Genomic DNA, 14,192 nt, shown 5'->3' with positions numbered 1-14,192 from the left:
GACCCTGGCCGGAGCCCCTCCTTCCGCAGGGGCTTCCGCAGACGCCGCTCGTTCCCCGCGCCGCTGCTAACGGCACCCACGTTCAGGGAGACTCGAGAACACCGGAGGGCCAGCTTGCTGCCCTCACGACAGGGCTCAGGGGCTGCCTGTGGCTACAGCACAGGCTTCAGGGGAGGGGCTGGAGCTGGGGGCAGACGCACGAGGCGAGCAGGGCCGGGGGAGGCTCCGGGGGAGCTCTGGCGACTCGGGGAGGCGCCCGCTGGCCGCGCCTGGGGGGTGCCAGCCTCCGTCCCCTCTTCCTTTCTGTCGGCTCTCGGGGAACTCCCCGGCGCTGCCCTGGCCCGGCTCGCCTCCGGCGGACCGGGAGCCGGCCGCGGCGGCCGCTTCGCAGCTTCCCGTCCCGCCACCCCCGGGCGGGCAGGAGGCAGCCCCCGCCGGAGGGGATCGCTCGCCTCACCCGCGGTCCTGGCGCTCGCCCGCTGCCGCCGACACCCGCGCCCTGCCCGCCGCCACGCTGCTCCCGGGGACCGCGCATGCGCCGGCCGCCGACGGCGCGCCGGAGGGGCCAGTGCCGGCGCGCGAACGCCGGGCTGCAGTACCGCACTTTGGCCACAAGGCGCCAGCAGCAGAGGCGGCGGCGGCTCTGCTGCGCACCTGCGCGGTGCCAGCGCTGCAGTTCCGCGCTTTGCGCGCCAAGCGCCCGCCGACACCGCGCGCGTGGCGCGGCAGCGGCGTTTCCTTACCGGGAGGAAGCAGCGAGCGTGGCGGCCCCACCCCGCAGGCACAGCGGCATCGCATTGCCGCTACCGGCGGACGGCAGCGTGGACCGCAGCGGCACCTCCGTGCATGCGCGGCTCCGGTGCTGCAGTACCCAATTTTGGTCGCCGGGCAGCAGCATCACCCTAACGATCCTTTTCTGAGCCTCAGCGAGATGAGAGATGACTGACATCTCAACCCCGTTTAGACCAGCCAAAGACAGTGACGGCTTACTGAGGGTACGATGGACTGCCCAAGAGAGAGGCTGCTGAACCGCCAGGGAAACGCGCCATTGAAAGCGACACAGAAATCAAGTGCTTCAGAGCACTCCGTCAAAATATTAGGAAAAAAACCCCATACATTCAGTTGCTTCTCTTTTTAAACATTTAGAAAAATACATAACTGCTTATATACACCTAATAAATTAGAGGCTACAGCTATTTGGCAGTTACAGTTTAAACAATGCAAGTCAATTTGTAAATGATGCAATTTTAATTTTTTTTTTTTAAGTTCAATTATGATAGAAAAATCAGTGAGAAAAGAGATCCCTCATATGGTTTTACTTTGGGGGAAAAAAAGCCCTAGGGCTGCAATACCTCAGACTACCAAAAAGGACCAGCAGACTTGCTAATGCTTTCAACTGTACTGAAGCATGCAGAGGAACACGTTTTCATGGCATCTCAACTGTTACAACCGAGAACCCAAAGAGCAGTGATGCCATCAACTTTAGGAAGACAGGCTGTGCTTGGGTCTTGGAAAGGAATTGACCTTTTTTTTTTCCTAAAGAAAGTGAAAAAATCTTGTTGCTGATGACTTCTACTGTCAAGTTGATCATCTATGAAGATCCACTCTGACGGAAAGTTCATAAAATGCAACTTCTTCAAATGAGAAAGATTTACATTTTGGAAAGTGTCTTTCCAACTGAAGTCAAAATTATACACTGTAGGGCAGTGGTCCCTGGTACCTCAACTTAGCTTCCAGAGGGCTGGCGGTCTGAACCCATCCTCAACAAAAACCACATCTGCTAACCAGGATATTCCTGCAGTTGCCAGGTTCCTCTTCATCACATACAAAAAAACAGTGCCAGAAATAAGCATCATGTTGGTCAACACAGACCTCTCCCAGAACACTTTCCTCCTCAAAAGGAACATGGCTTTCCATGCACCTGCTCTGTACCGATTCCTGTGTCAGATGCTGCAGCCGTCATCACTTGTGGCACCTAAGATACCAAAAGACAGAAAGCAAGCATTGCACTTGCAAGAAATCACCAGCCCCATGCTCCTCCTTGATACTACCCAGCTCACCTCATCCAATTCCAAAGCTGGCCTGCATGGCACCTGCAAAACCAAAGAGAAACATTTAACTGAGTTGCCACTGATTCTCTGCTCTTAGATGCCAACCAGACTGACAACCACCTCTCCTCAGACTGCTCACTGGCGTGCAACTTTGCCCCTCTGAGCTTGCTTGCAGCACCTGAAAAAAACAAAGCAAAGACATATGCTGAGATACTGCCCAAAACTGCAACCTGCATGCACCAATTCCCATCTCCCATTCCTTTACCTTGGCCACTCGCCCATCCAGCCTCTGCCGTTCACAGGTTGCCACGTTGAGGCTTGGGTACCGCATGTAAAACGCAACGAGGGATACTTCTAACTTCACCAACAATACAACACCTGAAAAATGACTGCTGCTTCAGCCCACTTGTCATTACTCACCTTGCCCAAGTCACCTCTAGTGCCGATATCCTGCTTCGCTCATTGCTTCACACCTTCAAAATAAAAAACCCAAAACGTATGTTAGTCATACAGCCACCAGTCGCATCTTCCCCCCAACATGACGCGCCAACCCACCTTCTTACAGCGCTCTACTCACCTCTGCTCCGTTGCCCTTTGGCACACAGCTTGTCCCTCTGCATCTGCAAAAGCAATATCAAACAAGTAACCCATATGCAGAGCAATAGCTTAACAAAGCCAGAGGCTTTGTTTCCATTTAGGAATGCCATCTAGATTCCCTGCCCAGCACACACTTGCATTTTGCATAAAGGACCCCAGACCCTCTCTCTGCCCCAAACATGTCCTATGCTGAGCTGCCCTCTCCACTATGTTGAATCTAAAACCCCTCCCTGCAACCCAACACAAAGATAGCATCGGCCCCTCAAGGTAGCTTTCAGAGGGCTGGGGGTCAGAATCCATCCTTGACAAAGACCACCTAGGCTAACTAGGACGTCGCTGCAATCCGGCCCGGTTCCTCATCATCTGCAAACAGAGTGCCATCGGGCAGTTTCATGCCAGTCAATGCTGATCTCTTCTGCAATGATAACCTCCTCAAAAGCACCGTGGTGTTCCACTCACTTGTTCCCAGTCTAATACTGGAAGATGTAGCCAGCATCACCTGTAATACCTAGAAAACCAGACAGACAGTGACCATTGTGCCTGGAAGCAGTTTGGTGTCATACCCTGCCTAACACACTCAGGGACAGACACCCTGCTATGCATATGATTTCATGGGTTGTTTTGCACCTTTAAAACACAGTGTTAACAGGTCACATAGGCACCAAGAGCAGAACTGTTCCCTCCATTATTGCATGCTGAGCGCTCTGTCTGGCTCCCTGCTGTGCATCTGCAGCAACAAAATAAAAACAAAGTGAACCAGATGCTGACAAATACCCTAACAAACAGTAAACCATCCCCATTCTGACTGCTTCATTCCACTAACCTTGCTCATCTGTGCTTTGTGCTCCAATCTGGCACACTGAGTCAGTTACGTCAGCAAGTTCAAGAAAAACAGTACTACCCTCAAGAAGTATACGCCCATTCCTCTTCTTTCCCCCACCCCGATAGCCACATCCCAGACTCATCCTTTCCCCCAGCAGGCTAACACAGCTCTGCTCTCCTCCCGCGCTGCATCTCCAGGGTCAGTAGCCACATGAGGTGCCCACTTGTGTAGTCGGTCCATCTGATGTCTCAGGAACCGTAACCGTCAATGCCAGGCCTGTCTCAGAAAATGCAGAGGCACACAGATGTTATATACTACTTTCCAAAAAAGAGAGCCCACCATGCAAAACAGACTAACAAATCCTTTTGACTGACTTACATACTTAAGCAACACAGTGACCCCAAAAGCACAAAATGCAAGCAATCAGCCTCACCCCCCATCACAGCCTGCAACACTATCTGTTCATCTTCGCTGTTGCGCCTTGCTTAACTGTCCTGCTTAGCCTAGACCTATTATCTGAACTGCAAGAATAAGTCAAACCACTCACTGACACACAAAAATTACAGTTACTGCCAGATGACTCAAATAGAGACTGATAGAGCTCAAAAACTCAGCCCCACAAATGCCAAAAGAGGTACAGGCAGCGAACGACTGTAGCTGTTGTAACAACAGACTTTTCCTTTATGGATAAATAACTCTTAAATGACTACGTGAACTGCAGCATGGAGAACCCCTCAGTAGACAGCATGCTCGAATGAGAGCACTGACGTAAACAGGACTTGACACTGGGCTGCTGGAATCCACTCACATACAGAATGCTACTATTAGATAGTGCTATGCTAGAAAGTCTTAAGCCAAAACTGGGTAGTAGTTACAGGAGACCTGACTGCAGACAGATGCTAAATATGACTTGATGGTCCCAAAATCTAATGGAGATGCCTCAGATGCAAATGCTTCATGAGAGCTGCTTCTTACCAAAATATAAGCTCAATGAGGAAAAGCCAAAGGTGATGCAGACAGAGCTATTAAAATCTCAGTACAGAAGTATGCATTACTTGACATGGCAGGATGGTTCTACCAGGTTGTTCCAACCCAAGCACCAGGTTCTAATGCCTGTCCAGTGGTGTCCACAATATCCCTCACAGCCTCAAATGTAATAGACAGCTCCCCCCATCTGGGACCATGTTTTGCACATCTGAGCCGTGCCCTCCCACACACCTGCTGTGACCATGCCCCCCTGTGATAAAAATCAGATAGAACAATTAAAGACTCTGCTTCATCACCTTGGCCTCCAAAAGAAGCTTCCTTCCTCTGCTGACAGTCAACGCTGATATCCTCATGCTGTTCCTTGAATGTGGGCTTGCCCTTGGGTGCCTGTACTGCCAAAGGAAGAGAAAATGATTATGCTCTGATAACCTGCTCCATCCTCCTGTTGTTCTTCAAGAAATCTAAAACAAAGCTACCATCCCGACCGCTACATAACAGAAGAAGCTTGTGCAGGAGATGACTGAGCCCATCCCTGTAAATGGAAAACTCTGCTATGGCCCTGCTTCGCCTTTCAGTGAAGGCACCCACCATCAGGGTGTCCTGAACCCCTTCATGAGTTGCTAGGAAAGTCAGATACACTTAGTTCAAAACATCTGGCAAATAAGATATGACCTGAAATCGTGTGTACCCCACCTTATCCCAGAAACTGACAGCTAGCTTCCTCCCACACAAAACTCACCTCTGACAAATACACAAAACAGAACAACATTACACCAACCAGAGCAAAATCCTTAACCTCTGACACACTCTGAAAGGGATTAGTGCACCCACATAATATATATTCACACAATCAACCCATGTACCAGACTTCCTCAGGGTAAGCCCTGCAAAGACAAGAGGAAGCCTGACAGTACCTCCCTGGATGCCCCAGCACTCCAAGCACACTGCTCCCCTCTCTGCCACGCCCATCAGGGGAAAATGCTGGTGAGGTTATCCGGCAAAAAAGGAGGAAAGAGAGCCACGGGGACCTGGACGTCAAAAGACAACCTGACTTTACCTGCAGGAATAAACAAAAGAAACCCTGCCAAAAAAAATTCTAACCAAAAAAAAAGAAAATATGAAAAACCCAGAAAGCTGAAAAAGACAGGATACCGTACCATGCAGCAACCGACACTGCTCGATGAATGAAGCCGCGAGAATGAGAGGTCTGCTGCAAAAGCAGTATGAGAACCTCAAGCTCACTTACCTACGAAGCCCCTTAGGGAATTACAGTGGCAGTTGGCCAATGGAAAAAACATGGCGGCATGACATGGTGATTCAAAGCTTTAAAATGGACACCTTACGACTACAAAAACTGGTGCTTAAAACACAATAGATAAACAAGAACAAGAGAACATAACTGCCATGACTCATACTAAAGCAAATCTCATCGGACACTTAAGGAAAAAGGCAAAACTGGAATAATAGAGAAAGCTTGCATGCATAGGACTGCAATAAAAGAAAGACCCCTGGCTGGAGATTGTTACGAGCATAAACAATACACACCCTCTTCTCCAAGAAATTCCAGGGAAGTCAGTGACACAAACCTGTGCAGGAAATACGTGCCTAGTCAATGCCTGTAAGTAACAACGACTCTGACATCTGGATGGACGGTGAAGCGATAGATGCAAAAATTGGCAATTAATTCATTCCCTGATGTGAAAGGCATGGACGAGTGGAGACCTGAGTTCTGGCGGGTATATTTTAATGTACCTTAACGTACCTAATGCTTTCCAAGATGAGACTCATCTGACATTCAGCCCTGCATACTGAGATGAAGAGGCTCAGAGGGTTTATGCTGCATCTCTTGCGACTTTGTCACACGTCCTGTCAGCTGCAGAGAGACTAAAACAGAACGGACCTCATCGACACCCAAATCCAACTGCAAAACCACCTGAGAAAGACTGATGAACCCTCCTACCTTTCCCAACCATCCCCTGGTCCCAAAACCATAGAAAGCCCTTCTCTTCTCCTGAACTATTAGGGAAGGAACCCCATCCCCTCCTGACAGCTCCTTCCCTATATTTGCACCCCTGAACCCCCTGCATCAGCTGCTCCTCAGAAGCTCTCTTCTGAGCCATGCCTTAATCCTGTGGCACCTCCTATCTTCTGTCTTCCCACATGTCCTGGTTTCAGCTGCGATAGAGTTAATTGTGTTCCTAGTAGCTGGCATAGTGCTATGTTTTTGAGTTAGGTATGAGATGGACATTGATAACACACTGATGTTTTCAGTTGTTGCTAAGTAATGTTTAGTCTAAAGTCAAGGATTTTTCAGCTTCTGATGCCCAGCCAACAAGAAGGCTGGAGGGGCACAAGAAGTTGGAAGGGGACACAGCCAGGACAGCTGACCCAAACTGGCCAAAGGGATATTCCATACCATGTGACATCACACCCAGTATATAAACTGGGGGGAGCTGGCCTGGGGGCGGGGATTGCTGCTTGGGAACTAACTGGGCATTGCTCGGTGAGCAATTGCATGTGCATCACGTGTATATTCCAATCCTTTTATTGTTACTATTGTCATTTTATTAGCATTATCATTATTAGTTTCTTCTTTTGCGTTCTATTAAACCATTCTTATCTCAACCCACAAGTTTTACTTCTTTTCCCGATTCTCTCCCCATCCCACTTGGCGGGGGGGGAAGGAAGTGAGTGAGCTGCTGCATGGTGCTTAGTTGCTGGCTAGGGTTAAACCATAACACCACAGACTTCAGGTTCTGCTACATGTCTACAAAATAAGTGAAGTCCTGACACTTATAACCTGTGAGGGGCCTGCCACAAGCTGCAAAGTTTCTAGGGACAACATGGCACTCTGCAGGCAACTGGGAAGGGTGATGAGCCATCCCATACCCTGAAAGACACTATGTATTATGTCCCTGCTGCTTTCTTGAGAAATGCTAAAACTCCATATACAGATGCATACAAGATGCTCACCCTAACCTCTGCTATATAATAATCTCACCATCACTCCTATTAAATGATATCAGCAACTTACACAGTACACAGCCAAACTGGTGGGGGGAAAAAAAAAAGGTTCCATCTTCAAAAAAGTCAGGAATTCCAGGAAAATGCAACGCACCTAGAATAAAACAAAACAAAACAAAACAAACAAACAACAAAAAAACCAAACCACACTGTTAAACCATCTTGCCAACCCTGAACACTTAAAAAAAAAATTACTGACGGGGGGGGGGGGGGGGTGGAAAGCTGCATACAAGCATACTTTCTACTATACATGCTGCTGAACCTTGACTGGTCCTGAAGCAATTATCTCAGGCAGACACCTCTGCTTCCCTAAATGTCAAAACACTTCTGCCCAAACAGCTGAGCCAACTCAGAAGCTGCAAAGGCATGAAGCAATAGCAGAGCACTGACACCTCAGAAGCCCAGCAGCACCATGAGCTCCCTGAGGAGAGGCTGTGGGTCATATACCCACTGGGCCCCTGCCCACCACCCTTTCCACAATCACCTGGAAAAGGGGAGCAGCAAACCACCACAAGGGATAACAGCAGACACAGGAGCAGCTGTGAGTTTTCTCACCTGCCTCCAACTTACAGCAAGCAAAGCCCTGAACAGAGAAAGCGACCCTTACTGGAAATTATGATACCTGCTCTCGTACCACAGCTACATCTATTGCATCAGCAATGTGACCAGGTAGGGAATTAAACTCAATTGTTCTGGGGTGCCGATCAAAAAAGATATATATCCTACTAAGCTATGTAAGAAAGTAGTTCATGAAATGCAGTAACAATACTATTATCAAAAATGATGTGCATTACTTTCCTATGCAAAAGCCAAAATGCTCTGGGGTTATGCTTCATTTCTAGCAAGCCCGAGCATACCACCTAACTTCTACCAGAACTACCTTCTGGATAGGAATTAATCAAAAAGCAGAATTAGATCCCTTAAGAATTCCATCTCCAAAATATCTCTGGTTGCAAAATAAATTATTTACTGTGAATCGCCAATGATTCAGAGTCACCCTGACTGTGTCTCCAACTGACTCTCTTAACAGAACTAGATGAGTCCCAAAGGACAGAAAACACCAAAAAAACATGGAAAAACAAGAAGTGTATCAGAAACCGTATGAAGCAGCCTGATTAAGCAGCTAGAGCAAAAATAAATTGCAAAACACAACATAAACCACCACAGGAGATGTGTCGATAAAAACAGACGAAGGCTATCGCCTCCTCTGAAAACCCAAGAGGAGACCTAAGCTGACAATAGACATCTTTGGGATTCCAGATAACAAATAGAAACATAATGTAAGACAAAAAATAAAAAGACTGCTCTGGAGAACAAAGATGGCTTCGGAAAAGGTTCTGACAGAACAAGAGGCATTGTCACAGGGATTAGAGAGGTCCTGAAGGGGCCAGAGAGACCAAAGAAGTCGCGGAGGCGCAAGGAGCTCACAAAGGGAATCGAACAAAGTACAGATGCCCTCAGGGGACCAGTGACCAAATGGAGGTGCACCAAACAGATGAGAGGACAGAAAGACCAACATATGTGGACTCAGGTTCTGAGGGGAAGAGAGAGGCACAAAGTGCCCTCCTGAGCTAAAACAGGGCTCTAGGGCATAGGGGATGTCTTGCGAGAGAGCTCGGCAAAGAGAGCAGAGGAGTCCCGTGGGGGCCTGAGAGACCAAAGCAGCCTCAGAGATAACAGTGAGGAGCTCTGAAGAGGATTTCAACAAAGTACAGATGTTGTTGTACAGAGGGCTGGGAGCTGGATGAAAGCATTCTAAACGGCAAAGAGTAAGATAAGAAAGAGCACTCTGAAGAGCACAAGAAAAAAAAAATTTACAGGGAGCTAAAGTGCTACAAGAGTGCTGTGGAGTACAAGAAAGGACTCAGAAGACATTGTTATAGAGAGTAGAGGAATTAAGAGGTGCCAGGGTAAGAAAAGAAGTCTTGGAAACACAGTGAGGGCCTTGGAGTCTCAGGAGGGCATCTAGGCAAACTACAGGTGATTGAGTGAGAGAGGAACCGAACGGAGACACCCTCAATGGCAGAGAGAAAGATAAAGCTGTGCAACAAAGAAAAATGGAGGGTCTGATGGAACAAGAGAGATAGAAAGGGAGATAAAGTGCCACAAGATGCTGTGGAGATCGAGGAAGGTCTCAGGAGGCATCATGACCATGAGGAGAGGGGTGTTGAGCAGGGCTGATGGACAACAGAAGGCTTGGAGACAACAAGGAGGAACTCGGGTGATCGTCTGAGCAGAGTATACAGATGGTCTCGGGTGGCTGGGGACTGAACATGGGAATCCTAGGTAGTGCAGAGGAACAAACGAGTTCTGTGGCTTAAAGATGGCCCCACCTAAAGTGCTACAAGATGGACACTGAGCACAAAGAAGGTCTCGGGAGGCATCATGACTGGGAGAAGAAATGCCCTGAGGGAGTCAGAGAGATAGAAAAAGGATTGGGGACAGAACGATTAAATCCAGAGGGGATCTGAACCAAGTAAACATGTCATCAGAGGGCCAGGGAATGAACAGAGTTACGGCTAGAGGGAAGAGAGGACAGAATGACTGGGCTGGGTCACAGATATGGACTCAGGAAAGTCCTCTGAGGGAACAAGAGGGATGTGAGGTCCTCTACAAAACTAAAAGTGTGCTAAGGGCAACCTTGAAGGCATCAATAGGCATTGTGACACCATTAGAGGGATCCTGATTGGGCCAAAGACACCAAAGAAGGCTCAGGGACACAAGGAGAAAATCTGGAGGGGATTTGAACAGAGTACAGATGTCCTCAGGAGGCCAGGGACCAAACGGAAGCACCCTAGATGGCAGAGAGGACTTTAAGAGCACTTTGAGGCACAAACCAACCGAAGGATGTGTTTCTGAGGAAATGAGAGAGGATCAAAGTCTGCTACAGAGCTAAACCAGGGCTGTGGCACATAAAGAAGGACTCAGGATGCATGGGAACTGGGAGCAGGGGAGACATGAATGCCTTGGAGGGATAAGAGAGATTGAAAGGGAGGTAAAGTGCTACCAAAATGCTGTGGAGCACAAGGAAGGTCTTGGGAGGTACCCTAGATGGCATACAGAAGAAAAAAAAAATGCTCATTTTTTGGGAAGGGAGATCTTAGGAAAGGTGTGATTGCGACAAAATGAGCCCAAAGGGGACTTACAGAGCTAAAAGTGTGCTGCAGGGAAAAACCTAAGACCTCGGGAGACATTGTGACAGTAGCAGAGGGCTTCTGAGAGGGACAGACAAAAGAAGGCTTGAGGGCATGATGAAGAAGTCCAGAAGGGGTTTGAACAGACTACAGATGTCCTCAGGAGACCAGGGACTGAACAGAGGTATCCTAGCTAGCATAGAGGACAACATGAGTGTTCTGGAGATGAAAGATGGCATCAGGAAAGGTTCTCGGAGGGAGAAGGGTGCAAAGTGTGCTACAGAGCCAAAAGAAGGCTGTGGGGCATGAGGATGGCAGGAGAAGGGTGCTGAGAGTGAAAAAGAAACAGAAGGTAGCTCTGGGACGCAATGCAAAACTCAGGAAGGTGTCCCAGCAATGTACAGATGTCCTCAGGGGATGAGCGACTGAATGGAGACATCCTAGATAGCAGTGAATAAGGTAAGAGTGCTCTGAGGCGGAGAAAGCCTGAGGAAGGGTTCTGTCTGAATAAGGGAGATACAAAGAGGGCTGCAGAGCTCAAAGGGTGCCACAGGGCACGATGCCGGTCTTCTTCGGCGGTGTTGTGACAGGAAGGAGAGGGCTCCGGGCATGGGGGAACATGGATATAGAGACAAACAGGACTGCTGACACAATGAGGTACTCTGGAACGGATCTGAACAGAGTACAATGTCCTCAGGAGACCGAACAGAGGCATCTGACACGGCGGAGGGGAAGGTAAGAGTGCTCTGGGGCACGATCAAAGCCTGAGGAAGGGTTGTCTTTGAATACGAAAGGTACAGTGCCTGCTGCAGAACTAAAGGATGGCCATGGAACACAAGGACGCTCGCAGAAAGCATCGTAACAGAAATAGAAGGGTGCTGAGGTGGCCAGGGAGACAGAAGGCGGCTCGAGGGCACAAAGGTACTCGGGAGAGGATTTGAACAGAGTACAGATGTCATGAGGGAGACACTGACCCACTGGAGGCAAGCGAGACAGAGGAGAGGACAAAAAGACTGCTCCAAGGAAGAGGAGATGTTCTGACAAACTGAAAGGGGTGCAAAAGACCCTCCAGAGATAAAAGCATGCTGAGGAGACCCTCTAAAGCCTCGGGATGAGCTGAGAGAAAAGGAAAAAATTCAGACACAAAGAAATTTAAAAAGCAACAGGGTATGTGACAAACAAGAAAGAATTAAAAAATAGGATAGAGAGCTTGATAAAAGTAGACATAGAAAGAAATTTAAAAAGCAAAAGGGTACAAGGCAGAGGAGAAGAATTAAATAGGGGCAGAAAAATAGATAAAAGTAAACATAGAAAAATTTCAAAAATTAAGGCATTAATGAGGAAAAAATTAAAAAACAGGGACAACTAAAACTGAGACATAAATAAAATGTCAAAATTTGGAGTACCCAACATACAAGAAAAAAATAAGAAATAGGGACAGGAACTAGTTAAAAGCAGATGTAGGAAAAAAATTAAAAAGCAGCAAGATTAAGGAAATAAAGGGAAAAAAAAATAAAAACCAGGAACAGCAAACTAAAACAAAGACATAGAAACAAAGTTTAAGAAGTGACAGGGTACAGCACAGACCAGAATGAAATAAGAAATAAAGACAGTGAACTGGAGAAGACTAGATATAGGAAAAAAATTTCAAAGCAACATGACACAGGACAGACAGGAATTAATAAAAAAATAGGGTTAGACATATTGATAAAAGTAGACATAGAAAGATAAAAGCAATGCAGACTAAAGAAATAAGGAAAAAATAAAGAATATTGACAGCAAATTAAAACAGAAACAGAAAAAATTTAAAAAGCAATGGCACAAAGACAAGAAAAAAAATTTAAAAAGGATACAGTGAATGGGCCAAAAGTAGAAAAGTTTAATAGCAACAGCAATTGATGAAATAAGGACAAAAAATTAAGAAATAGCAATGGCAAACTAAAATGGAGACCTAGAAAGAAAATTTAATAACTGATGGCACTAAGGAAAGACAAGATATAATTTAGAAAAAACAGCAAAGGGACTAAAACTAGGCATAAAGAGAACATTTAAAAAGCCATAGGCATTAGGGAAATAAAGGGAAAGATTATAAAATAGGGACAGCAAACCAAAACAGAGATGTGGAAAGAAAATTTTAAAAGTGACAGCACTAAGGAAAAACAAGAAATATTTAAAGGAAAGCAAAATAATAACAGTGAATGGGATAAAAGTATACAGAATTTTAAAAGCGATGGAGATTAAGGAAATAAGGAAAAAAATTAAAATAGCAACAGCAAGCTAAAACAGCTAAACATAGAAAAAATTAAAAAGCAATGGCACTAAGGAAAAACAATGAAAAAATTTTAAAATAATGACAGCAAATGAGATAAAAGTAGAAAATTTTAAAAGCCAAGGGATTAAGAGAGGAAAGAACTAAAAAATAGCAACAGTAAAATAAAATGAAGACGTAGAAAGAAAATTTAAAAGCGATGGCACTAAGGAAAAACAAGAAATCATTTTTAAAAGCCAGTGAAGGCACTAAAAGTAGCATAGAAAGAACAACTCAAATGCAATAGGCATTAGGGAAATAAGGGCGGGGGGAATAGCAACAGCAAACTAAAACTGAGACGTAGAAAGAAAATTTTAAAAGCGTCAGCACTAAGGAAAGACAAGATATTATTTTAAAAAAAAAACAGCAAACAAGATAAAAGTAGGCATAGAAAGAACATTTAACAAGTGACGGGGATTAGGGAAATAAATGAAAAAAAAATTAAAAATAGGCACAGCAAACTAAACAAACACAGACTTAGGAAACTTAAAAAGAGAAAGGGTACCAGAGAGAAAATAAAAGATTAAAAAAATAGGGAGAGCAAACTAGATAAAAGTAGACATAAAAGCAAAATTTTAAAAGCCACGGGATTAACAGAGGAAAGAACTAAAAAAATACCAACAGCAAACTAAAACACAGGCATAGACAGAAAATGTAAAAAGCAATGGCACTCAGGAAAGACAAGAAATAATTTTAAAAAGACATCAAAGGGAAATAAGTAGGCATGGAAACAACATTTTTAAAGTGATTGGCATTAAGGAAATAAGGGGAAAAATAAAAAATAGGGACAGTGAACTCAAACAGATGCAGAAAAAAATTTAAAAGCAACAGCACTAAGGAATGACAATAATAAAGAGAAAAGAGCAAAATAACAACAGCAAATGGGATAAAAGTAGACAGAAACTTTTAAAAGCAGTGGGGATTAATGAAAGAAGGAAAATATAAAAAAATAGTAACAGTGAACTATACCATAGAAAGAAAATTTTAAAAAGCAACATCGCTAAGGAAGGACAAGCAATAATTTTTAAAAGACAGCAGAGGGAATAAAAGTAGGCATAGAAAGAACATTTTAGAAGCAACGGGGATTAGGGAAGTAAAGGAAAAAAATTAAAAATAGAGACAGTGAACTAAAACGGTGGCATAGAAAGTAAATTTTTAAAGCTACATGGTACATGACAGGAAATAATTAAAAATGAGGGATACGGAGCTTGATAGAAGTAGACATAGAAGGAAAATTTAAAACGTGACAAGGTACAGGACAGACAGGA

General features: G+C 45.6%; 1 long non-coding RNA gene across 3 annotated transcripts in view; it reads right to left on the bottom strand.

The window, feature by feature from the left end:
- Positions 1-2,620: 2,620 nt before the first annotated feature.
- The window catches only part of LOC138682350 (uncharacterized), a 35,163-nt gene continuing 23,591 nt past the window's right edge, over positions 2,621-14,192 (bottom strand). Inside the window, exons 4-8 of one of the 3 annotated variants that reach the window (XR_011322454.1) lie at positions 7,493-7,576; positions 4,755-6,342; positions 3,276-3,747; positions 3,108-3,156; positions 2,621-2,671 (exon numbers count right to left, since the gene is read on the bottom strand). This is a non-coding gene — a long non-coding RNA (uncharacterized lncRNA). Of the gene's footprint in view, positions 3,748-4,754; positions 6,343-7,492; positions 7,577-14,192 lie in introns of all 3 variants that reach the window. The other 2 variants (XR_011322453.1, XR_011322452.1) reach the window with 2 other exon arrangements.

The sequence above is a fragment of the Haliaeetus albicilla genome, chromosome 27 (genome assembly GCF_947461875.1).
Source record: "Haliaeetus albicilla chromosome 27, bHalAlb1.1, whole genome shotgun sequence".
Lineage (NCBI taxonomy): Eukaryota > Metazoa > Chordata > Aves > Accipitriformes > Accipitridae > Haliaeetus > Haliaeetus albicilla.
Note: the sequence above shows the minus strand (reverse complement) of the source record. Positions and strands in the feature narration are given on the sequence as shown.